This window comes from Delphinapterus leucas, chromosome 5 (assembly GCF_059928025.1).
Source record: "Delphinapterus leucas isolate spDelLeu-1000000601 "Yukka" chromosome 5, BTC_Dleu_Yukka2, whole genome shotgun sequence".
Classification (NCBI taxonomy): Eukaryota; Metazoa; Chordata; class Mammalia; order Artiodactyla; family Monodontidae; genus Delphinapterus; species Delphinapterus leucas.
In genome coordinates, this window is record NC_143133.1 from 64,728,663 (window position 1) to 64,754,287 (window position 25,625).

General features: G+C 38.1%; 1 protein-coding gene across 2 annotated transcripts in view; it reads right to left on the minus strand.

The window, feature by feature from the left end:
• RBM47 (RNA binding motif protein 47) overlaps positions 1-25,625 on the minus strand; it is a 160,584-nt gene that overhangs the window by 31,873 nt on the left and 103,086 nt on the right. For both annotated transcript variants that reach the window (XM_089911833.1, XM_022565550.3), the window contains exon 3: positions 2,108-2,231. The gene's annotated coding sequence lies outside the window, so the exon portion shown is untranslated. The remainder of the gene's footprint in view (positions 1-2,107; positions 2,232-25,625) is intronic.

A 25,625-nucleotide genomic window follows, 5' to 3' on the forward strand; every position in this document is an offset into this window, starting at 1 on the left:
TTACATTTAAAAATATGATTAACTTGAAATTTTTTCCTAGTATTTAACGCAGGGAAACTTTTTTCTCCTAAAGAACTGGTGTGCTTTCACTGTGGGATAATGGAAATTATACAACACATCATGTTGTTCAAAGTTTAGATATCTTTTTTGCTGTTTTCACTACTTTGTGTACTCACGTATTTTTACTAAAAACCACCTCAGACACTCTTTAGATATAGACAAATTGAACCTCTCACTTTAAAGAAGAAGAAACAGGTCTTGAGAAGTTAAGTGACCTATCCAAGGTTAAGAATTTTTGTTTGTTGTTTGTCTGGACTCACCAACTGAATTAAGCTTCTGGTAGACAAAGAAAAGCTCTTTTGTTCCCCGGAAGCACATAGTACAGAAATGAACACAAGCAGTCGTAATGAATGCCAAGTGAATGAATGCAAGCCTCATAGGTGCTTTCCCCCATGAACAGATCTGAGAGATCAAGGTGGATGCAGTGTCGATTGGATGATACTGTCTTCTACTTCAGAGACCTGGTGTTGGTTAAGCCTGGGCTGGGCCAGGGGGAGGGAACAGGTTTATACTTCCTGAGCTTCTGTAGAAATATTTATAATTTTACATCTTCTCAACGTGATAGAATTCAATCTGTACATGTGTGTAGTGGTATGAACATTGTCACATATAATAGGTGGGGATGGGAAGGCAAATATAATTTGGTACATTTCTGGAGGATAGTTTGACAACATCAAGAGCTTTACAGTAGTCATTAAAAGTAGTTCCTTCTCATTAATTCCATTTATAGAAATTTACCCCAAGAAAATAATTGGAGACGTGAGTAAAATCTATAGTCAGGCATGTTCACTACTGTGGTATTTATAGCATAATGTAATGAACATAATAGCATGTATTTATATGTGATGTAACAAACAATGTTCAGCAGTATGGAAATGGCTATAAAAATTACAGCATAGTTGTAGGCTAGAATACTTATTTCATGTTCTCAACTCTGTTAACCTTGTTAAAAAATATTTTAGAATATATATGAAGTATTTTTTAAAACTTTAAAAGGACTAAATATACTATCATGTTAACTGTGGTTACCTTTCGATTGTGGGATTATAAATAATTTTATGTTATTCTTTAATTTCCAAGTTTCCTTTAATTAATATGCTTTCAGAAAAAGAAAAAATATATAGAAAAATATATAGAAAAAAATAAAAGTATATATAATTAAAACAATTAAATATATATAATTAAAACAATTTTAGCTCTCTGAGTTCCTGAATCCAGAATCCAGCCTAGAGGATATGAAAAGGGACTTCGCGGGGGCATGGGGAGTTGCTGGGCAATCAGTGTCACCAGTAGCCCCTCCCTAACACACAGGCATCTACTGCCTCTACCTTTCGAAGCTAAGTGAGGGCCGTGTCTGCGGCCGGGAGAGCTGCCCATCCAAGGTTCTGGGTGAAGCTGATACGAGCAGCCTATTTCTTCTATGCCCCCATCCCTGCCATAGCATACATAGGATTATCACCCACAGAATAATAATACCTTCTGTCTGTGGAGAATTATATAGTTGTCACAGTATATTTACATATGTTGTAATTCATTGGATTGCCATGATTTGGAGAGTCTAACATAACAGTAGTTATTTTTACCTTATATGACAGGTGAGGAAACAGAAATTAGAGAAGGCACAAGGATTGTTCAAGAACATACCAGTATCTTCTATAGCTTGTACAAAGGACCCTTCCTCGCATCCAAAATTTCGAAAGACAACTCTGATTGAAATACCCTTGATCTTTTTTTTTTTTTTTTTTTTTGTGAGGGAGACATTTACAAGCAATACACATTTTTCCTTAATTCCTAAGATGCTCACATATCAGCAGCAGTAGTTTTTCCTCTTGGGACACAAAGATGTAAACAACAAAGAAATAAGGATTTTATATTGTCGGTTCAAAATGACTTACCAAATGACTTATCAAGTTCTATGTACTAACGTTGCGGCATAAACATACACCAGGTACACATTGTCTATACAGCAGACATCTTGGTTCATAAGAATGAAAATTTAATGTTTTCCTTAAGTGAAGAAGAAAAGGACACCAGCGGATGTACTTACCAAAAACCACCAATTTGATTTGTCTGGTCCTTTACACAATGTTGAATACGAATAGGCAAGGAGATTCAGGCAGCTTCCTTGGGATTTCTCAGTTCAATTTGTGGAGCGCCCTTTGAGGCAAATCCTAAGAGGTAAAAAAAAAAAAATTGCTAGGAATGTTTTCTATTTGAATATAATTTTCGTATGTGCATTACGAATTTGGGGCCATTTTCTTCAAAAAATGAATTACTATTACTAATTAACATAGTCTCTACAAACCAAGAAATGCAACCCTTTATTCCTCCTTCTATCCTTGAAAAGACAGGGAACAGTAATAAGAAAATGACCAGTTTCTTCCTTTGTTTTATTTTCCTCTCTGTCTTATTTATCCGTACCCCACCCCGCCACCGACTCCAAAATGCACAACACAATGTTTAGGAATGAATACACATGTAGCTTATATTTTATGCCTATAGATTCACAAAAAGAAGAGGTGGTGCTCTTTACAGAGATGATACTATCTAGCTCATGGACTCCCCCTGCCCCATTTGGGGGCTTATGCCACACATCACTATGGATCATCACATTCTTGCCTGCAGAATCCAAAGAGGGTCTCAAAAACCACTGAAACAAGCGCTCCAGCCAACCACTACCAACTGATTAGAAGTGGTATAAAAGCAACTTGTTATTCTGCCCTAAAATGAAGAGTTAAGACTCTTCTGAGGATGTTCTTTGCATGGACTACTATAAAAAGTAGGATTTGGGATCCTAGGATAATCTTAAAAATCATGATATAGAAAACATTCAGATTATGAAACTTAAGTTCAAGATAAGGGTATTTTGGATGAGACGTTAAAATATATCCTAAGCACAAAATTTTTACCTGTATTTCACATCTGAAAATATAATCTACCAAACTTCAGGAATATTCTCTCCTCACTATGGAGAGCCCTCATTAAGCCATCTGAAGATCCAGATGACTTCCACGATTCAATATGGCACAGTGGCTGCAACACCAGACTTGGAGCACCTAGAAGGCTGGGATTTTAACTCTAGCTCTGCCATGCCTTGTTCTGTGTTCTCAGGCAAATTATTTTACCTCGCTGAGCCAAAGTTTGCTCCCCTGAAGAAATAAAAGAGTTGGATTACCAGTAGTTTTCAAACTGGTTTTTTACTATTTGTTTTGTTTTCCTTCGTTTTTTTAGGTGTAGCGTCTTTTCTTCCACCAAAAATTTACCTAGATGCAGAAACAAACTGATAAAACCGGAGCTGGCTAAACTGGTGGTTGGGGATGATATGGGGAAGCATCTCTACCCATTCTGCTCCATCATCCACGGGGGCTGTATGGAAATACCATAGGATCTTTAGGACCACAGAGCACAATTTGGAACCTGCCAATTAAATGGCCTCTAGGGACTTCCCTGGTGGTCCAGTGGTAAGACTCCGTGCTCCCAATGCAGGGGGCCTTGGTTCGATCCCTAGAGAGGGAACTAGATCCCACATGCATGACTAAACTAAGAGTCTGCATGCTGCAACTAAGAAGCCCGCATGCTGCAACGAAGATCCCGTGTGCTACAACTAAAATCCAGTGCAGCCAAAATAAATAAATAAACAAATAAATAAATGGCTTCTAAAGTCAGTTACAGCTCCAAAATTATTCTGCCATAACTACGTCTATATTGCAATGACTGGCAAGGCATTCAATGGGATTCATAACTTTATGGGAACACAAGCAATAAAACTAAATCAGGGCTTCCCTGGTGGCGCAGTGGTTAAGAATCCGCCTGCCAATGCAGGGGACATGGGTTCGAGCCCTGGTCTGGGAAGATCCCACATGCCGTGGAGTGGAGCAACTAAGCCCATGTGCCAGAACTACTGAGCCTGTGCTCTAGAGCCTGCAAGCCACAACTACTGAGCCCACGTGCCACAAATACTGAGGCCGCGCGCCTAGAGCCCATGCTCCGCAACAAGAGAAGCCACTGCAATGAGAAGCCCGAGCACCACAAAAAGGAGTAGCCTCCGCTCGCCGCACCTAGAGAAAGCCCGCGCGCAGCAACGAAGACCCAAGGAAGCCAAAAGTAAATAAATTAAAAAAGTTAAAAAAGCAAAAAAACAAAAAACTAAATCATACTCCAATAAAGATGTTAAAAAAAAAAAACAACTAAATCATGAGCTGGCTTTAATCTTTATTATCAATGATCTACTAAAAAAAAAAAGCCACACCCTCAAATAAATCACAGAGTAATTGCTGTTAAACTCTGTACATCTCAAAGCATATAATCCTCACCCTCGTCTGTGAGGTCGATTTTCTAAATGCTACATCCTGGATAATACCTAATGATCAGCATCACAGTGTTTGATAAATAAAAATAAATGTGCAAATTACACAAGCCGTGTCCTGAAATTAATTCTACCCTGTCAAGGCAACAGAATAAAATGTAGACTCCTGCACTATTCATTTACAACTTAAGTGAATCCAGACAAATGTATTCAACTTTTCTGAGCCTCAGTCTCCACATCCATAAAGTGGAGCTAATTCCTTGCAGGACTGCATGGAGAACAGAGAAAATACTTGTAAAGCACCATTCCTGGCACATATTTGTGCAGAGTTGTAAGTTTTCTCTCTATAATGGCAAATTTTTTCTTTTGAGAAATAATATCATGGTAATGGACATGTAAACTCTATGAATTGGAAGCAAATTATTAATATATAAATGAAATTATAGGTTTTATATAGTTTTGTGCTAAATCTTAATGATGGGAAGAAGAATTATTCAAGTGCCTTTCACAGCTATTCAAGTAACAGAAAATTTCCCCCAAATAAAACACTTCGGACTATTTGTTTCCAGAAAAATCCGATTTTCCAGAATGGCTCCAAACATAACCCATTTCATAAATATTTTAATATTATTTTGTCATAAAAATCTTCAAGCGAAACCCACATGCTACTTTCTTCCCGTGGCTTCACACTCCTCCTGACACAAAATTGGGTGTCTCGGGGCACCCTGTTTGACAAGTCGATCTCTAGTACAAATCCTCCATTTTACTGTGGAGGAAACTGTCTTACTGAAGGTCATGTAAAATTTGTGGGGAAGTTCTTAGAGAAAAGAATTATTTCCAGACATAAACTGGGTTAATTAATTCATTCCAACCCCTCACCCACTCCTCGTTGTGTGAAAAAGCTATGGATATTGTCCATTATATCATGAAGTCTTTAGGAAGACCAACTGGGGAAATTTTCTTAGATTCCAGTAGAAGAAAAAGCTGTCCTGAGCAGAACACTGGTTTGTTTTCAATTTTTCAGGCATGTGAATCTTAAGTTACTCATGGGTCCTTCTTCAACAAATGGTGGGATCTGAGGGCAATCGTTTGTTGGACTTATGACGCCTGTGGCATCATCTTAATTTGCCTACCCTGATTTTTTTACCCTCTCTTCTTTATTTTGTCTACCATATGTATTTTTGAAAGCTGTTCAAATCCACTTTTGCAATGAGGCAGGGTGTAAATAAGTATGTGAAATTAATAAATGTATTGTTTCCCAGAGGATGTTCCAATCTAATATCAAGTTCCATGACACACTCTGCTTCTCTCAACTCTCATGCATAAACCGAGGCTAAAAATAACTTTCTCACCCTGACTCCTCCACCAACAAATGAGAATTCTGTTTCTTAAAAACAAATCCTGGGCTTCCCTGGTGGCGCAGTGGTTGAGAGTCCGCCTGCTGATGCAGGGGACGCAGGTTCGTGCCCTGGTCCGGGAAGATCCCACATGCCGCGGAGCAGCTGGGCCCGTGAGCCATGGCCGCTGGGCCTGCGCATCCGGAGCCTGTGCTCTGCAACGGGAGAGGCCACAACAGTGAGAGGCCCTCGTACCGCAAAAAAAAACAAAAACAAAACAAAACAAAACAAAACAAAATCCTTTCTAAAGATAAACCAGTTGCCCACACCCAGGGAGGCTAGTACACGGGCCTAAAGCTACCGGGAGACTACCAGGGCAATAGTCTAGTAACAGAGTTCTGGTTCTCGCTCTGCCACCAGCAGTGTGAGACCACCCGTATGCCACTTAGCTTTTTGGCCTCAGCATCCTCACCGGTATACTGAAGCTGCTATTAACACCACATGTGAGAGTCATTACAAGGATAAAATGAGACACTACATTTGAACGCATCATGTAAACTGCCAACCAGCCTGGATGCCTGCAGTAGTATCCCAGCTGACTTCACCCATCCACTCTTGCCTGCTGCAATCAATCCTGGCTCTCAAGACAGGCAAAGTGACCTTTTAAAAACACACAATTTGATCATGTCACCCTCCTGCTTAAACCTCTACACTCTCTTCCACTGCCCTTAGAATAAAATCAGTATCCCTAGTAAGGGGTATAAGGAAGACTGGCTGCTCCCTCCAGCCTCATCTTGTGTCACTTCCCCCTTAACACTTGCTGTTCCCAGTGCCTTAAACCCTCACCAATGCTCCTACCCTAGCCAGCTTGTTTTCATCCTTACACGCCACTCCTCAGAGGTCATCCCTGGAGCCCCTCAAAACATTCCTGAAACATCATGTAATCCCTCACAGCACTTCTCATAACACTGGCTTGAACCTCATGAAATTGCTGTTTGGGAGGACAAAAACGGTAGAATATTGGCAACTTTATATGGTTTAATCTTACAGTAGTTGGCATAATAGCAGTCTTCTCCAGGCAATTGTAAACTTGCCCGGGGCAGAATCTAGATCTGACTCATTACTATAATCCCAGTGTCCCACACACAGTCCTAGCACAGGAGTAGGTGCTTCATACTTTAATTAGTGTGAGGAATTGTTACTACCTTTTTAATGCTAAGCACATAATTTATATATTGTCATTGGTAGTATCACGTTTTTATTCAGATGCCACTTCTGTGTTGCATAGGAACAAAATGAAGAAATAGAACACAGAAAATCACTTTTTTAAGATTTTCATTTCTGGTGTTTCTGCAAAGAAAGAATGAATTCTAGTAAGTATAATACATATCATCGGGGATAGAATTTAGCCCACTGGTATGGTATCATTTATGGATTTTTTTCTTTTTTAACTCAAATGTTTCTCACCAAAGGGCAGAAGGAAAACAACTCTCAAAGGAAACCAGATGATTTGGATTTATCTTTTTTTACAGCTTTTGCCACGTGACAGCAAATCAATTAGGGGGGAAAACTAGCATATAAAAGAGTGCTAGACTTGAAACCGAGGAATTAAAAAATACACCTCCCCATGATATTCAAAAAGAATGCATCTAAAACATTCCCAGATCGCCTTACCCAACTATGCCTTATCTTGTGTCCCTCCTGAATTGAACAGAGGAAAGACCAAGTCTAAACAAGTTGGGATGATGTACAGGGTAGGGGAGGCTTGTGCACAAAGCATGTAACTTAATAATATTAATAACAGCTAATATTCACAGAGTACTTATTATGCACCAGGCACCATGCTAAGCATTTCGTGTACCCTGTCTTATTTAATCATTACTACAACCCCACAAAGCAAATTCTATGGTTATACTCAGCCTGGAGATGAGGGAACTAAACAGAGGGAGGCTGCCCATTTGCTCAGGTCCTTTAACTGTAAATGATGAAGCTGGGATTCAACCCCAGGAGGTCTGAGACCAGAATCTGTGCTCTTAATTATTCTGCTCTATGGAAGAATCCGATTGCTTCTACACCCCAGTCTGGAAGAGTGGAAAACTAAAATTTGTGTTATAACAAAAGTGACAAATTACTCTATATGTATTTATATTGCAGCTTCAGAGTCATTTATGAGAAGTCAAAACTGTGAATGGCAAACACATGGATTTTCAAGGCCCAACATCTAAGAATTTTTTGAAGCGTCTCAATATTCAACTTTAAACAGTAAAAGATATTCTCAACTTGGGTTAGAAATAAAGATAGGAGTTTAACCTTTTGGATGAAAAGTAGAGAATGTTAGATACTCATAAATATCATGAGCTCAGAAATACCTCATTACCCAATTTGTTCCCTAGATTCTTGAAAAGCTGGCACATTTGGGGAAGTTTTTGAGAAATCAGAGACCCCATGAAAGGAGTAAACAGAGCCTGCAATGTCACTTTCTACGGTTGTCAATAATCTCTAATCAGATCGTTCTTTCTTGCTAACATTTAATAAAATAATCTACCTCTTTTAGTAGCAAAGAAAACAAACACGCTAACATTCACATCACAGAAATTATTTTTAAAATTAACGCAAGTTACTAATTCTTTACGTACGATTCACAGGTGGTGGTTATTGATATATCACTACCCACCCCCCCTCCATCTTTGTGCATTGACATTTGACCCTTTTTATAATGTGCACCTTGTACCAGTGAAACCTAAGGCACCAGCTAGTTACTCATTAAACTTGGGTGCCAAGGGCTGACTTGTACAAATTACGCTGTTAACTGCCCGGCCTGGCCTGTGTGCACAAGTGGAAAAAGCAATCATCATAGCTGTGAAATTCTGTCATATCGGCAGAACTGAACTACAAATTGCAGCAATTCGTGCCTGACCTCTGATCTGTGAAGTTAGTCTAAACCTTTGAACCTCAGCTTGGAATTGAGAAACAGCATTTACTTGTACCAGAGAAGATGGCTGCTGTGAATAGTTAACTCCGTGACTGGTGCTTGATCTACATCCACCTCCCCCAAAGAGTCAACCACAGCAAGAGACTTAGGAGGGAGATCTCGAGAGTAAACTTCTCATAAAGTGGCATTATGAACAAATCTAATATAAGTAGAAAATTTCAGGATGCAAGTCTTTTAAAGGAGCATATAAAAATAATTTTTGAAAAGGGGAGAATCTGAGATAACTGAAATCACTGGGCATTTATACCTAGTGATGATGTGCACTAAAAAAATTCTCTTTACAAGTTAAACAAAAATAGAGTTTTAAATAAACACTAAAATTAAATCTGCTCAATATTCTGCACCAACCTAAATGAGAAAAGAATTTGAAAAAGAACAGATACATGTATAACTGAATCATTTTGCTGTACACCTGAAACTAACACAACGTTGTTAATCAACTATAGTCCAATATAAAATAAAAATTTAAAAAATTTTTTACCAGATGGTACCATCTCTCATATTATATTTTTAAACAAATACATTATCTAATTTCTGTTAGAAACTTACAGCTTTTAAAGCCCATATTAAGCCATTTCTGGGAAAAAGCAATCATGGGAAACCAGTTAAACTTTTCTTTGAACTCAAACTTACCTTCTGATACTAAACATTAGATGTAGGCTAATGAATAAGTATAATAATATATGTTTTTTAATGTATACATTTTGTCGCAACATTGATTCATCATACTTTATTCATAATGAAGAGGGTTTTTCTTTTCAGGATTAGCTTCAAATGCTATCCAAATCGCTCCATTTCCAGGTAGAAAGAAGCGAATAAAGATTCTTTATCTCTGGTTTCTTTGAGTTAATATTAGAACAAATCTAAACAGCACATAAAATATAACTATTCGTTCTAATAAAAGTGAAACTAATTTATGTAGTCTTTAAAGTATATAAACCTACACTTAACTAATTCCATTTTATAAAGTTTACTATTGGTTTCAAAAAATGATTGATACAAGAGAGTCTATATCTTATACCAGCACTTTACTCAGAGGAAAAGTCATTATCACTAACTTCTGTGCATAACTCTCAAGAGCTAATTCCATTAATTTCTCATTTTTCCTTACCACATGTCACTTAAAATTTCTTCTTTAACGACTGACTCTGAAATGACTTTGGAAAATAAATGTGGACATTATTGATAAATTCCTGCTTTTTGTCCCATAATTAAAATGGCAGCAATCTATGAAAACATGACTTTTTTTTCCCACCTAGTTTTTTCAAGTTTGTTAAAGTGAAGAGATGCTAGACAAACTAATTTAAAAAAAATGTTCTTAGCTTAGGAATTTCTGTTTTGCTGCTGGTAAGACAAACTGTGCAGCATTTGAAATTCTCACAAACTTCCTTTTTTTTCTTTCTTTTTTTTTTGCCTTCGGTTAAAAACAAAACAGATCATTTGTTTATTCTACATGATCTAAATTACTTTAACCAACTCCTCTCTTCCAATTACAACAAATAAGGTGTTCCCTACCTTTCCAGTCTTGAAATCTGGATGCAACAGGCTAATGGTAACAAAAGCTTTCCTTAAGCAAACTTCGCTCCTGATCCAGGAACTGCATAACTCTGTTATACATGGCACACCTCTCCTCATTGGTCAATGAGCTTTGGCCACTTAAATGCCTTGGGAGTCATTTGCTAAGGGCACCTGAAATGAACTTGAGTGGGTGGTACAGAAAGAAGGGAGGTGTTAAAATTGCCAGATACAAAACGCTCAACAGCAGCCTGAAAATTTAATAGCAAACCTACTGTAAGAAATAGATCTGGGGAAGACCCAAGAAGACAAAAGCTCTGACATTTCATAGAGAAGGAAATTTAACTGAAATATTTTATTCATACACCAATACTGACTAAAAGGAAACAAATGATTTTTTAAATTCACCTTCCTAGAAACAAGATGGATGTCCATTACATTGTTCTGCTTGCTGTAGACAAAGAAAACAGTAATTCTTACTTCACTTGAGTTGTTGAGTTCTAAACACTTTATATATGAACACACATATAAAGTGCTTAGAAAATTTCCTGGCATACAGAAAGTACTCAAAAAATACTACTATGATTTCTTAGAAATGTTCTATTTTTAGCAAATATTGGGGTTTTTTTCTTTTCATTGTATCTGGGGTAGGTAACTTGGAGTGAGTATCCTTCATCTTTTCTACTAATCGCTACCAATAATTGGGTTTATGATAAGCCTGGCAGAAAAAAGATAGAGGCAAAAATTACACAAGAACGAAACCCTCATTTATTTTACTTCATCCGTTTGGAACTGGAAATGGATTTATTGGTAAGAGGCAGAGAAAAACAGAAGGGACAGAGAAAGAAAAAGGAGTGGTAAAACATGATTCATGCATAATAAAACCAGTCCGTACATAACAATGGATCAGCAGGACCTGAAGCACTTATACAGAGTAAATACACTCCTCTTCAAGCAGTGAAGAGATGGAACCCATTCTGGGGGTTGAGTTTGTCAGTTCAGGCAGCTGGGAGACGAGGGGAGAAGGGACCAGAAGATGGGCTGGAGGAGGGTCCCTGAAAGCTAACCTGTGACATCTGGGACCACCTGAACCAGGATTAACATGAGCTCCACAGCGTACAAAGAGAGGAACAAATCTGAAACTCTTCCTAAAACAAACATTTCAAACTTGTGACCTCAAGTTTTCCCTTAGTTGTTATTCTGTAATTGCGAACCTTATTAAATCCCATAAACTTTAGCAATTTGAAGTAGCCAGGATGGGAAGTAAAAAGGCCAGAGTGACAAGAAAGTTTTAAATCTGTTTATCTACCGATATTCTTAAAGAGAAACAGTTTTATTACTCCCAAATGAAATAATCTAAAGCTATCAGTAGTGACAAGAAAATTATCAGCAGGTTACTTAGTAAAGGGTCAAAATCCAGAACAAGTCTAAGATTATAATCATGTTAAATATTGTATAAAACTAAATTGCTAGGTTCTGATGAAAGGAAAATGGAAGCAATTTTTCAACGATACTAAGGCAGTGTTTTCAAAAAACTATCGACTTTAGACTAAATTCCTTTTGACTACAAAAGGAACCCAGAAAATCTGCCTTGTATATAAGAGTAATTGAGTATATTATATAAGAATTTTTATCAATTCTGGATGTGTGACATGCTTTAAGCATTAGGAAGAATATTTTTGGTTTGGAGGCTTGGTGTATGAATGGGTGTCGGTCAAGTGGGTGAGTACATGTGACAGAGAGAGAGAGAGAGAGAGAGAGAGTGTGTGTGTGTGTGCGTGTGTGTGTTTGTTTATGTGTGAATTCTTATACCAACCATTACCAAGAATGCAAAAACATAGGAAACAAACCAACTCAGGATGATAAATTTTAAGAGTAAGGTGGTAAGGACAGGGCAGCTTTTCACTGGATATCTAAAAGCAATCGTTAAAACTACCGCCTGCCCTAAACAAAAATGAGCAACTTCTCCCTACTTTTGCTTTGAACAGAGTTAATTTTAAAAATACATATATGGCACACAGATATCTACGGTCTTGGCAAAAACAATGCACACAAGTTATTATAAATGCACACAGTATAGACAAGTACACGAGAAAAGTAAAAGTCATCCCTTCTACTGGTAGTGACACTGACTCCTATTACATAGCCCTCGATGTAGGGAGATGTATCAGTATAAAAACTGTGTGTCAGTGGCATCAGAGTAGACACGTTACATTTGCTGCCTTAACTTCTGATAGCTCTGGTGTGGTGTGCCTTGGTCATCCCTGGAAGAGCATCCTTTGTTTTAACAAGGCAACTTTGTTTTTAGAGTGGACTGACAGCAGGCAAATCTGAGATCTGAGACAGTAGAGAAAAAAAAAAAAAATACAGGTGCAAAACAGAAGCTTGAGACAAGATGAGCTCTAAGGTAGATCTGGAAAAAGGAATAAGAAGATTCAGACAGGCCTGGGAGAAGAGAAATTGGAGCATGAGTGAAGACCTGGTAAGAAGCCAGGAAATTGTTATGTGGGCTATTTTAAATATAGGTAATATCTATTAAAGTCCCTTTTACATCCTACTAAGAGAACATTCTTTTTTATTTTCACTTACCTAAAGGCTTAAAGATATAGCCGATGTAAAGATCAAGTAAATGTGTGTTTGCTCTTTATTTAATAGCAGTATATAGTTTTCCAGAAGTAAATTTTACACTATGTATTTAGAATTTCAAAACCTTTGCTGAAATTGGGCATTGTATTAATGCATGACTAAAGCATAAGAGGAAGAAACTGTACACACACACACACACACACACACACACACACACACACAGAGGTACTAGTTTTCATCTGAAAAAGTGCCGATTACTGGCACTGATGCCATATATCTGTACTGGTGGTGTTAGCAACAATAGTTGGTCGTGACACTAACGAACCAACACTGGAAAAGTGAGTTCAAAGAGCTGAAGGCATGCAGGTATACATATGAGAGTCCTCCTAAAGAATGTATGTGATGAACACAGAACCCACCAGAAGAATGGCAATATTATAAAAGGATTAACGCCTCCAAGACAGCTTTTGGTTTCCACATACACGCAATATATACATGCCTTGGCCTCAGCTGCATGCGTTGTTAACATCCCTTTACCTGCCCTCTTCCACCACTACTTTAGACCAAAAAGTCTTTTTCTACTTTTATGTATTCTCTTTCGGTTAATTTTTTAAATATCCCATTAACGGTATCAACAGGAAGAATTAAATAATGGACATTGCCATATCTGGGCTGACGAGTTTATCTTATCTGGACATCAGAAAAGGATCCGAGGGCTTTCATTTAAAAATTTTAAACATTATCTTCTCAACTGGTACAATTGCTTTAAAGAGTAAAATTATAATAACTAATATTTGTGTATTTCATTCACTCAATCAATATTATCAAGTACCTTCTAAGTGGCAGGCACTGTTCTAGGTACTGGGGCTATAACAGTAAGCCAAACAGACAAAAATCCCTGCCCTCGTAAACCCTATAATCTCATCAGGGGAGACAGACATTGAATGAATAGATCAGTAAAATATATAGTATGTTAGATTATGAAAGAGCTAAAGAGAAGAAACAGCAGGGAAGGAAAATGTGTGTGTGTGGCCAGAGCGGCGGGGAACCATCCTGCACGGTCCCTGTCTTACAAGGGAAAGTATATTTATTACTACTTATTGTAAAAATTAAGCTTGGAATCCATTAGATGTCTAGTGGGATACACTCTTAAAGCATATACCTACCCTCATTTAAATCATATGTCAAGTACTTCCTGCTTACATAGTATAGCTATTTAACGTGGACATAGGCAAGGCAGCAGACATCTTAAATACAGTAGTAAGAGCCAGGTACACGGTATTACAGAAAGGAACCCAAGAGAGAATGAAGTGCTTTGGGATGATTGTTTTTTTTTTTTTTTGTGGTACGCGGGCCTCTCACTGTTGTGGCCTCTCCCGTTGCGGAGCACAGGCTCGGGATGTGCAGGCTCAACGGCCATGGCTCATGGGCCCAGCTGCTCCGCGGCATGTGGGATCTTCCCGGACTGGGGCACGAACCCATGTCCCCTGCATCGGCAGGCGGACTCTCAACCACTGCGCCACCAGGGAAGCCCCAGGGATGATTGTTTTGAAGTAAAACGAATTTTCCCCTCCTTTCTCAGGTTAGCAGGAACTTCAGAGGGTTTAAATTGGCCAGGCTGGGCTGCAGTGGGATCTCCTCTCACCCTTACCCTAGCTCACCCCCTTCGCCCCTATTTAATCAGTCTTTAGGTTCACCCTTATTGGGGATATGCGGGACTGAGTCCCTACTTCTTGGAAATGTTCATCATGACAGGGAACACTGACTCAAGAAGAGAGAGGTGGGCGTGGATCAGGTCTACTAACTTTTTTTTTCAGAATCTAGGGTTCCAGCATCAGCACTGCATGAGTTAATCCAGAAGCTTTACAATATTATATGTTAATTATGCCTACTACAGAGCTTGTCTCTAACTTCTCAAAGTGACAGAGAGATTTACCCAATAAATTAAAGTATAACCTTATGCCATATCCAACCAACTCCTTCCTTCCCAAGCTTTACTCAAGCCAGGGATACTTTTTTTTTACTTTAAAATTTATATTTGTCACAAAAGCAGTCCTTCTAGTGCTCTCCACCTTCCTGTGTTACAGGCAGACATGAGGAGACCACAGACTTCAGGCACCCATGTTTATTACATACAACACTGACAAGGGTACATTTGGGGAAGCAGCCAATGAAGAGGCACAAAGCAGAATCATCACCTAAATTTCCTAACTTTTACTTAAACTCATCACCTCCATCTATAATAAAATCACTGTAGCTAACTTCTCTCTATAGCCCTTGTCAGATACAAGACACTGTTATTAAGTGCTTCACATATATTAACACATGCATCCCTCATAAATATATCTTGCAGTAGGTACTAGTAATGTCTCCATTTTACAGATGAGTAATCTAAGGCGTAAGAAATAGAGTAACTTGATCAAGACAAAGAGCTAGCAAATAGTGGATGAGGATTTGAACCCAGGCACTCTGGCTCTCAGAGATCACATTTTACCACATCTAGATAAGTAATCTTCCTTCCTTCCTCCCTCTCCTTTCTTTCCTCTTAATTACCTACCTCTCTAGCTACCTACCCACCCTTGACCTTGCTGCTCTGAGCCTGCCAGTGACAGGCATTTCTGTACTTACAGAAAACCTTTGGAACATTTGGGGATGGGGATGGGGGCCTCGCCTTGCGGCTGTGCAGGATCTTAGTTCCCCGACCAGGGATGGAACCCGCGCCCTCGGCAGTGGAAGCGTGGAGTCCTAACCACTGGACCGCCAGGGAACTCCCTTTGGAATAAGATGGTACCTTTGGAGCCAGGGAGGAAAACCTTTAATGCTCGGTGAGTAAAATGATAATTTATAAAAGTCACAGAATCTAATTTAAATCTAAAGACAATTCTCTCCCTAAACTCTTCCTCTACCTTAGGCAGCACTCTTCATTAATTCTTAGAAACCTGTTAGATTTTAAAGTGATCCCTTTCTGCCCCTCTACCATAGCAAACTGTAGTGTCTCATAATTACCAGCCTTTACCCTTATATATCCTGTTGTAGTTTGAACAGACTCTTTATTTTTAAAAGAGGAAGTTCAGAATAAATATTGAATGCAAGTGGAGAGGAGATATCTATTACAAAGTCATAAATAACGTGTAAAATCCAAGCCCTGTGTTCCACATTTGCTAGAGAAAAGTCATAATGTAAAAGGTAGACTGCCCCACGCCGCCCCCAATGAGCAATCAGGATAACGAGAGCTCAGGGAGTGTGTGATCTTGCAAAGTATTATGTAAGTTTTGCTCTTTAATAATTAAATGGTGTTTTACTAATTTCCTCTAAATTACCACAGAAATTCCCTACCATCCTGGATTTACCAAGTACTGTGCTTTTCCATCCAAACGTATATATTTTCAATAATATTCTGGGACGTACTCAAGCACAGGGGGAGAAGGCAGTCAAAGACCTGGACCCTGATGTGGACTCTATTAACTAGGAGCTAATAATCTTTTTGGAGAGATAATTAAATGTCAAACAATTAAAACATATAAAATACTGGGTGAAACGCAGCATCACCTGCTGTGCAGGCACTAAGTGCTATAGAGTCAGGTAGGGAGTGTTATCAAATTGACCAAAGTCCACGGGCAAAAGCTTCCTGCCAGAGATGCCAGTAGGCTGCATTCTGATTTACAGTCATAGGTTACTAACACGGCAATCACAAACCTCACAACTTTAAAACATGCACTTCTCTGATTCTCTTTACTTTGTGATTAAAAAAAAAAACAAACTTCTTTCCTGAAGAATTTTTTTTATTTCAAGAATTGGGTATTATCAACATTGGCATTAACCTTAAACGTAATATATTTTATAAATATAATACCTTAATCAACCAAGAAATTGAATATTGTCTGGGGCTTGAATGGCTGTCAAGGTACTAAACAAGTTACGTTGTCTTTAACAGACTGTGAACATTTTTTTTTTTCTTAAAGAAGCTCTTACTTTTTGAGAACATAGAAGTAGATATTGTAAAGAAAAAAATTTTTTTAATATGGAAATAATAGAAACTGTACAAAAAAGAATCTAGCAGATTAAAACTTTAGCTGCTGTGGATCTATAAACACTGGTTAAGTCATTAATTAGAAACACGAGGACATCTTTAAAAGATCAACTGCAAGGCTGATTAGTTTAGATAGAATGCTAAAATTAGCAAAGAGTGTATGTCCAAGAAAAAGGACAAGGGCTTCCCTGGTGGTGCAGTGGTTGAGAGTCTGCCTGCCGATGCAGGGGACACGGGTCCCTGCCCCAGTCCGGGAAGATCCCACATGCCGCGGAGCGGCTAGGCCCGTGAGCCATGGCCGCTGAGCCTGCGCATCCGGAGCCTGTGCTCCGCAACGGGAGAGGCTACAACAGTGAGAGTCCCGCGTACCGCAAAAAAAAAAAAAAAAAAAGAAAAAGAAAAAGGACAACATAAAATAGTACTGAAGCAAACAGTTTAGACATAATGAACTTAATTTTCTATGAGCAAATGGTAACTTCTCAAGACACTCAATTTTGAATTGGTTATGTGAGTCATTTGATCATTCAACAAATGGTTACTGGTCATCAACTGTCTTTGTTCTAGACCCTGAAGATAAAGTGGTGACCAAGACAGATGAGATCCTTCCTGTTATACTGGGGAAACATAATGAACAAGCAAATATATATGTTTTGGGGAGGGGGCATAGTGACAAATGCTATGAGGAAGAATAAAGCAGAGTAAGGAGGCAAAAATGGAGGCTGTCCTTTTTCTCTCAAGGAAAGATTGCAGTGGGGGAGGAAGTTTGGGGTATCTGAAGAATAGCAAGAAAAGAAGAGTGATGCTGAAGTAGGGTAAGCAGAGCAAACAGGAGTCACAAACAGGGGTCAGATGAAGGGCTTATAGGCAAGGACTTTGATTCTGTTGGGCTTAATGGAGGATTCTGAGCAGAGAAATGATGAGATCTGATTTTCTTTTTCTTAAGAGCACTCTGGTGTAGAAAAGAGATCCCAGGCATGCAAAGGAGGAGAGATGGGCTGGAGGCTGTTCTGGTCATCCAGGGATGGGATGATGGTGGCTTACACTAGCCTGGTAACCCTGGGGTTGTGAGAAGGGAAGTTGACTTTGAGTAGTATCATAAAGGCAGGGTGGACAGAGCTGGTTAATGGATGACCTGTGGGATGGCAGTGTCCAGGATGACTCACATTTCAGCCTGAGCAGCTAGAAGAAGGGTGGTGCCATAATACCGTGTCAGTAATATGGGGCAAAACGTTTTTAATGGCACAGCATTCAGTCATAAGCAGTAAAAGCACAAATATATAGTGTGAGTGCTGTTAACCACCAGGCAGCACTTTGGAATATTAGTTTTTAAAATCTAGGTTTGAGCCAACCAACACCCTCAGTCCTTAACTTCATTGCTAAATTGTATTGTGCATAAACTCTGCAGTCCTCTCCATTTCTAGTTTTCTCTGGTAGTTTTATGGTTCTTTAATTCAAAAGAATGTACACACTATGGAAAACAGACTTCAGGGCCAAGAAACAAAAAATATACAAAATATAGTCTCAGCAACCTCCATTATTAAAAGCAATAAACTACACATTTAAGAGACACACTGGGTGGGTGGGAGAGAGGGTATACAAAAGATCCATACCCTTGGAAACTGCCAAATTTGAGGGAAATACAGACTTGCATAAACAAGAGCCTGCCTGGAATGCTTGAGAAGCTCCCGAGGCCTGGTGGAGGTGGAGGTGGAGGACCATAGTGAGTGGGCGCCTCCCTCATTTACTGTCTGGCCTTCATCTCCACCCAGCCCCCAGCCCTTTGAGTTTCCTGCTCTTTGTCTATTCCATACTCTTTCCATGTTGGGCTTCATGATCCCATACTTACTTAGTTCCCCTCATGACTATGGTCTGCTTTGGAAGATCTACATCACTTGGCCTTTACTTTCTGTTCTTCCACTTGAAATAATATTCTACAATCTCTTTAGATGTCTTGTATGCTAATAATATTAAATATGCCGATTAATGTACTTATATGCATAGCATATGTATTTTAATCTCTCACTTCTAGGAATTACAAATGACTCTCAAACCCAACAAAATGTTCAGCCTCACTGGTAAGCAAATAAATGTAAATAAAGGTAAGAAATATATTTAAAATATCACTTTTAACCAACAAAATTAGCAAATATTTTTAATGAATACTGCTAAAATGTCACGCTTCAGTAAGACAAATATAAACTGATCAAAACTTTCCTTAAAAAAACAAAAACTTGGGCTTCCCTGGTGGCGCAGTGGTTGAGAGTTCGCCTGCCGATGCAGGGGACACGGGTTCGTGCCCCGGTCTGGGAAGATCCCACATGCTGCGGAGCGGCTGGGCCCGTGAGCCATGGCCGCTGAGCCTGCGCGTCCGGAGCCTGTGCTCCACAACGGGAGAGACCACAACAGTGAGAGGCCCACGTACCGCAAAACAAACAAACAAACAAACAAACAAAAAAAACTATAATATATATGAAGAGCCTTGAAAATGTTCATTCTTTTCACTTGGCAATTATATCATTAAGATCTATCCTAAAGAAATAATAAAAGTGAAGTTTTCATACAAAGATGCTTATCTCAGAATTCTTTATAATAAATTTAGAAATTATCCAAATGCTTCACCTTGAGGAAATAAATGGTTAAATAAATGGTGGTACAGAAGCCACTAAAAATTATATTATTTGTTCAGTCACTAAAAATTACATTTATGAAGAATTTTAATGTCATGAATGAAGGTTTATGACATGAGATAAACAAAATAGTACAGAAAACGTATGTATAGTGTGAGCTCAACTGATACTATAGAAATAAAAACTAGAAAAATATTACAAAATATTGAATGCAGTTGTCTCTGGATAGTAAGAATATTGGTGATTTAAGTTTTTCTCTTTATGTTCTTCTATTTTAACATTATACATGTCTATCTTCAGCATAACTTTGGTTATCAGAAAAATTAAAACGACTTGATAAAATAATCTCTTGTTTTAGCTCCCTTCTCTCCTTTTCAGCCCATCATTAAGTTCTTAATGCCAATTATTTTCCTTTCCTTTCTTACCAATTTAGCTCAACACTAACCATGCACAACCTCTTTGCTTCTCTCCTTTAGCCCCTTTCCCTGCTAACCATCCTGAAAGCAGTAGGAAGAACCATCTACCTTAAGTGTGGCTGGGATCACATTACTCCCATGAAGGCAATTTGATGTGATCCTGGTCATCCATAACATTACGAGCTTTTTGATCATGAACTGCAAATCTCTGTTTAACTTGTGACTACAAACCACTGCATAATTTCCCTTTGTTCCTCTCAACCTCGACAGACACACAACCACATACAAAATCCCCAACTACCTTTCTACTTCCTATGTCCGAACAGATCCTTGTTTTCTTTTACAATTCTCCTCCAGAATCATCTTCCTCAGAAAGGCTTCTTATCCACGTAACTGCCTTTCTCCAGATGACTTTACTGCCACATTGCTTCAGCATTCCTTTTTTAATACAGTTGACAATTGTGTGTTGCAAACGTCATTTGCAATCAGACTTGTAAATCGATGAGAATTTCTGTTTCATCACAGCACGGCATAAACTATAATTCCACATTTGAAACTTAAAACTTATACACAAAGTTTAAGACTTTCTCTCGGTTTTGTTGTTATTGTTGTTCATTTACATAGTTGTCATATTTGCATGACAAGCTGATAGCACCTTACAAAATATATCATATCCAAGCCATTTGCTTTCAACCTCTCTCCCTGCCAAGGACATACACAGAAAACGTATGTATAGTGTGATCTCAACTAAGACTAGAGAAATTCACTAACTTGGGTGCTTAACAATTGCTCTTGATAAGAATTCCAAACTATTGGTAAAATATTTTTGACTTACAATATGGAGCCATAAATCATAATAAGAAAACTCAGGGACTTCCCTGGTGGTCCAGTGGTAAAGAATCTGCCTTACAAGGCAGGGGACGCAGGCTCGACCTCTGGTCAGGGAACTAAGATCCCACGTGCTACGGGACAACTAAGCCCCCGCGCCACAACTACTGAGCTTGCACGCCTCAACTAGAGAGCCTGCGTGCTGCAAACTACAGAGCCCAGGCACCCTGGAGCCCACGCGCCACAACTAGAGAAGAGAAAACCCACACGCAACAACTAGAGAGAAGCCCACGCACTGAAACGAGAGATCTCACATGCCTCAAGGAAGATCCTGCATGCCGCAACAAAGACCCAACGTGGCCAAAACTAAATAAAATAAATAAATAATAATTTAAAAAAAGGAATAGTAAGAGTATACAAGTATAGTAAGAGTATACATATATGTGCCTCTGCTGTTCTCCTACCATATTTGTTTCAGGTTTCCAATTTGAAATCCGTATGTGTCCTTGACACGTCAGTGCTTTGAGAAGCACCTCATTTCTCTGGCTTTGTTTTACAGAAAAGGAAACCAAAAAAATGGCAATGGAGCAACTTATTAACACAGTATGTTTTTAGAAATGCCAAAACTGAAATTATCAGTCCCAGAGTTAGTTCCAAGTGAAACTATGAAAACATTTATATGAAAATCACTTTGATCTGAAGTGTTAATGGAAATGTTAGTGTCGATCATGACTCCTTATAATTTCTCAAATGGACAATTTTTTAAATTGGAAAAAACACATTACTGTGAAAACATACTTTTATGACGAGGAACTCGACACATCCCTCAAACTTACAAGCACGTGATTAACAGTAACTGCTTATTAAATTTCTTTTGAGTGATTGTCACTAAAACTACAAAATAGTAATAATAATAATTAATTGAAGAAATAGAATACCATTAATGGTACTTACTTCTCTTTCAGAAATGAAGAATTAAAAAATTATGATATAAGAAATCTCCATTTTAGATTCTTTATATGCACATACCTATGTGCCAAAAGACACATCAGTTAATAGTTGAACTTAGGTTGGAGAATTAAATAACTAAACACAGTAGCTAAGATTGAAACTGAGAATTTATCTAAATTTCAAATCAAACTAAAAACTGGTCCCAATCATTACTTTTCTTTCTATCAAGAATTAAATGGAATTCAGAAATATTTATTAAAACAAAATCAAAGACAAACTACAAACAGGATGGGCTGCAACACATATAATGAAAAGTCAATTTCCTTAATGTGCAAGAGCTCTTACGAATCAATAAAGAAAATGTAACCCAATAAATACAAGCAAAGACATGAACAGGCAATGTACAGAAAAATTCTATGGCCAATAAACATAAAAATATGTTCCACTCTATTCAAATTGAATTTTGTTCAGTTAAATAAATGTAAACCTAAACAAAAAAAGTCCTATCAAATCAACAAAAATTTTAAAATTTTATAACACCCACTGGTGGTGAATGTTGGGGAAAACAGGGACTCACATATACTCCAGTGGGAATATAAACTGGTATAAGGACATGATAAGGAGTTGTAAGATGCCTGAGGACACAGAGCAAATTCTTTCATGTCCATATTCTTTGTGCTGCCTAACCTACTGGCTTATTCCTACATGGTAGATCCTCAATTCAAAATCTGTTAAATAACAAAAATATAATAATTTTCTCATTTGCATAAGAGAACAATCTAGCTTCTGTTCTATTAAAATGAAGAAGAAATGTTTATATTTTCAGTAGTAAGGATAATTACTAATTTGTATAGTACTGTATAATTTATAAAATTCATTCTTGTCCATACTTTATCTCAGATTGTGGAGTAATTAAATTTTTCATCAACTTTTAGAAATGGACTACATGTAAGGAATACTTTTGACAATGTTATACCCTGGGAAGGGCTACAGATTTAAATGGAAGTTGTAAAATCCTCAGAGGAAATGGGGGCGGGGGAGGGTGAGTGCTGGGTAGAAGGGAAATGGGTTGAGAGACATTGGTTTGTGAATTTAGAAGTTCTGGTAGAACCAATTCCCCATGTGACTATGATTCAACAGAGCACACATGTACCCTTTTTAACCGTAAAGGCACTTACACAGCATTAATGGCTGGTCTCTGGGTAATTTATATGCTATGATCTTGATAATCCACATACATGTTTAATCAATCCTTATCTGTCAGGTGATCCCTGATTGTTACTGTTTTCTATAAGTCACCCCTGGTCCACTCACAGGGATTCAAATTTATTTTGATCATTCACTGGAGTGGAAGTGTCTTAAGATTTCAGTAGCCACCAAAAATTATTCCCAGTGCTCCCCTAGGAGGCAGCAACATAGGATGGTCAAAGTTTATCTATTAGCTCTTTTACACCAGAAGTTTCTTTTAGAACCTGTGTTGAAGACTGGCAGGTAGAATTGAATGTGACAAAAAAGAAACCAGAATGAGTCGGTCTCAGGAACTGAGATGTTCCTTGTGGTCTCCACTATCTGATGATGTTAGTGATTTCACCTCTACATCATCCATTTCTTTCCTGCGAAAAATCACTATCTAGATATAATGTGTAATAAACACACACACACTTTACAGTTGCTTCAGTGTGTTCAGCTTAACTTGATGTCTTGGCACTCTTTGAAATGATCTTCTAAAGTGCTAGTGGTCTCTTATTCTGGCTGGTCTAAAATTTTTGGAAAATAGTAGACAGCCAATAACATTTACAGATTGATAACACAGAGCTACAAAATGTATTTAACCTAACAACTTTCAATTATAGATTCTCAGCATATCACAGAAACTTCTATTGGACATTTAAGTGTTTAAGGAGCCCAAGCCTGGAGAGACATCTGTGCTGCTGATCCCAGACCACTCTAATTGCCTAATTTATAACTCATGACCCATCAGTTTTCTCAGCACCCCTTATGGCCCATCTTTCACATCCTCGTATAATTATTTGTAATCATGGCTACACAAAGAACAAGAGTGGGTCACCTCCGTGTATGAAGAGGTAAACAAAACAATTATTAATATAACTATATCTTTGACTAATTCATACTAAATTCAGTCTTCCAAAAAATAAATCTACTTTCAACCCATCCTTGGATAAAATTCATCTAATGATACATATATCTCACTAAGAAAGCTGATTATCAATTTATAGACTAATGAGTTCTTTTCTTCACTTTTCCCCTATGTATAACCTAGTATTCTCAAATTTCTCTGCACCTACAGGGACAGAGGAAAGAAGGGGGATATCCACATCCTTTCTAATACTTAGTGATGTTTCTAATAAGAAAAGTTTAATGGAGAAAAAAAGAGAGAGAGAGAAAGGGGAGGGATGAATAATTGAGTAATTGAGTACTGGTTGTACTTATTCTACTAACTAGAAGATCTTGGGGAAAATATCTTTGAAATATTTTATTTCTTCTTCCCACAGGTAAAGTGGGAATAATTATTTCCCTATAACAACCTCAGAATCTTAATGTTAGCTCCTCTGGTGCGTTCACAGAGAGCATTTCTATCCCCACTTCAAGAGGAGAACTTTAAGTACTATAAAACGTAAATGAGAATTTTTTAGTGACACTGTTTTCATAATTTATGGTACTCCCATCCTGACCTTGTGTCAAATTTGCTTAGGAAAATACATTTCCTGCCTTTGTTCTCATAGTATCATTACAGTATGGATGGATGGATGATCAAATAAGTTAGGATGACGATCTTTTGGAGAAAAGAAGATTTCTTGTTTGGAAGTAATAACAGCGTAGGCTGCCACACCTCAGTAGGAAATGTGTCTCGGCGCCTGGTAGCAAACACAGGTGAGGCTCATCCTGGTAGCACGTGCAGGTGAGGTCATGGATGGGTGGCAAGGAAGTACAAACTAATGGAAACACAACTCCAGGCTCTGAAGCTACTTTACAGGGAGTTAGCACAGCATAGGCTCATCTGACCTAACAACAACATCAACAACAACAGGATAGCTAACCCTGACTGAGCATTCACCAGGTACCAACTCTGGGCTGAGACTTCATGTGTTAGCTCATTTAATCCTCACAACAACACTATGAGGGAGTAACTAGCTTTACGCTGATTTTACAAATGTGGAAACTGAGGCTTCGAGGACTTATATAAGTCGCCCAAAGTCTCACAGCTACTAAATGACAGAGACAGAACTCACACCCAGGCAGCCAGACTCCAGAGCCCATGTTTTGACCCCAGAACTACAAGGCCACATGGACTCCATCACAATGAGAAGCCAGTATTTCATCAATTATTCTCTCTATATCTCATGGATCCAGTTGCCTTGTTATTCTGCCCCCAAAGCAGAAGGTCTGAATGCACCGGCTCAGATTCAGCATTGGTCACTCACAAACTGTCTTGTGAGACAGGTAACGAAGACAACAATGAAAATGCAATAAATAACCTAACCTTCCACTTTAAGAAACTAGAAAAAGAGCAAACTAAATCTGAAACAACATAAGGAAGGAATAAATAAGGATTTGAATGGAAATAAAGGAAATGGAGAATAGAAAAATAATAAAGAAAATCAATGAAACTGAAAGTTTGTTCTTTGAAAAGATCAATATTGACAAACCTTTACCTAGAATAACCAAGAAAATAAGAGAAAACTCCACTTATTAAACTCAGGAATAAAAGAGGGACATCACTACTGACCTCACAGAAATAAAAAAGATATATCTATGACCTAGATGTATCAATGGACAAATTCCTAGAAAGACACTTCTACCAAAACAGACACAAGAAGAAACAGAAAATCTGAATAGACTTATAATAAGTAGAATTTGAATTAGTAATAAAATTTTTTTTCCATGAAGAAAAGCCCAGGAACAGATGGCTTTGCTAGTGAATTCTAACACCAAATGTTTAAAGTATGATTATCACC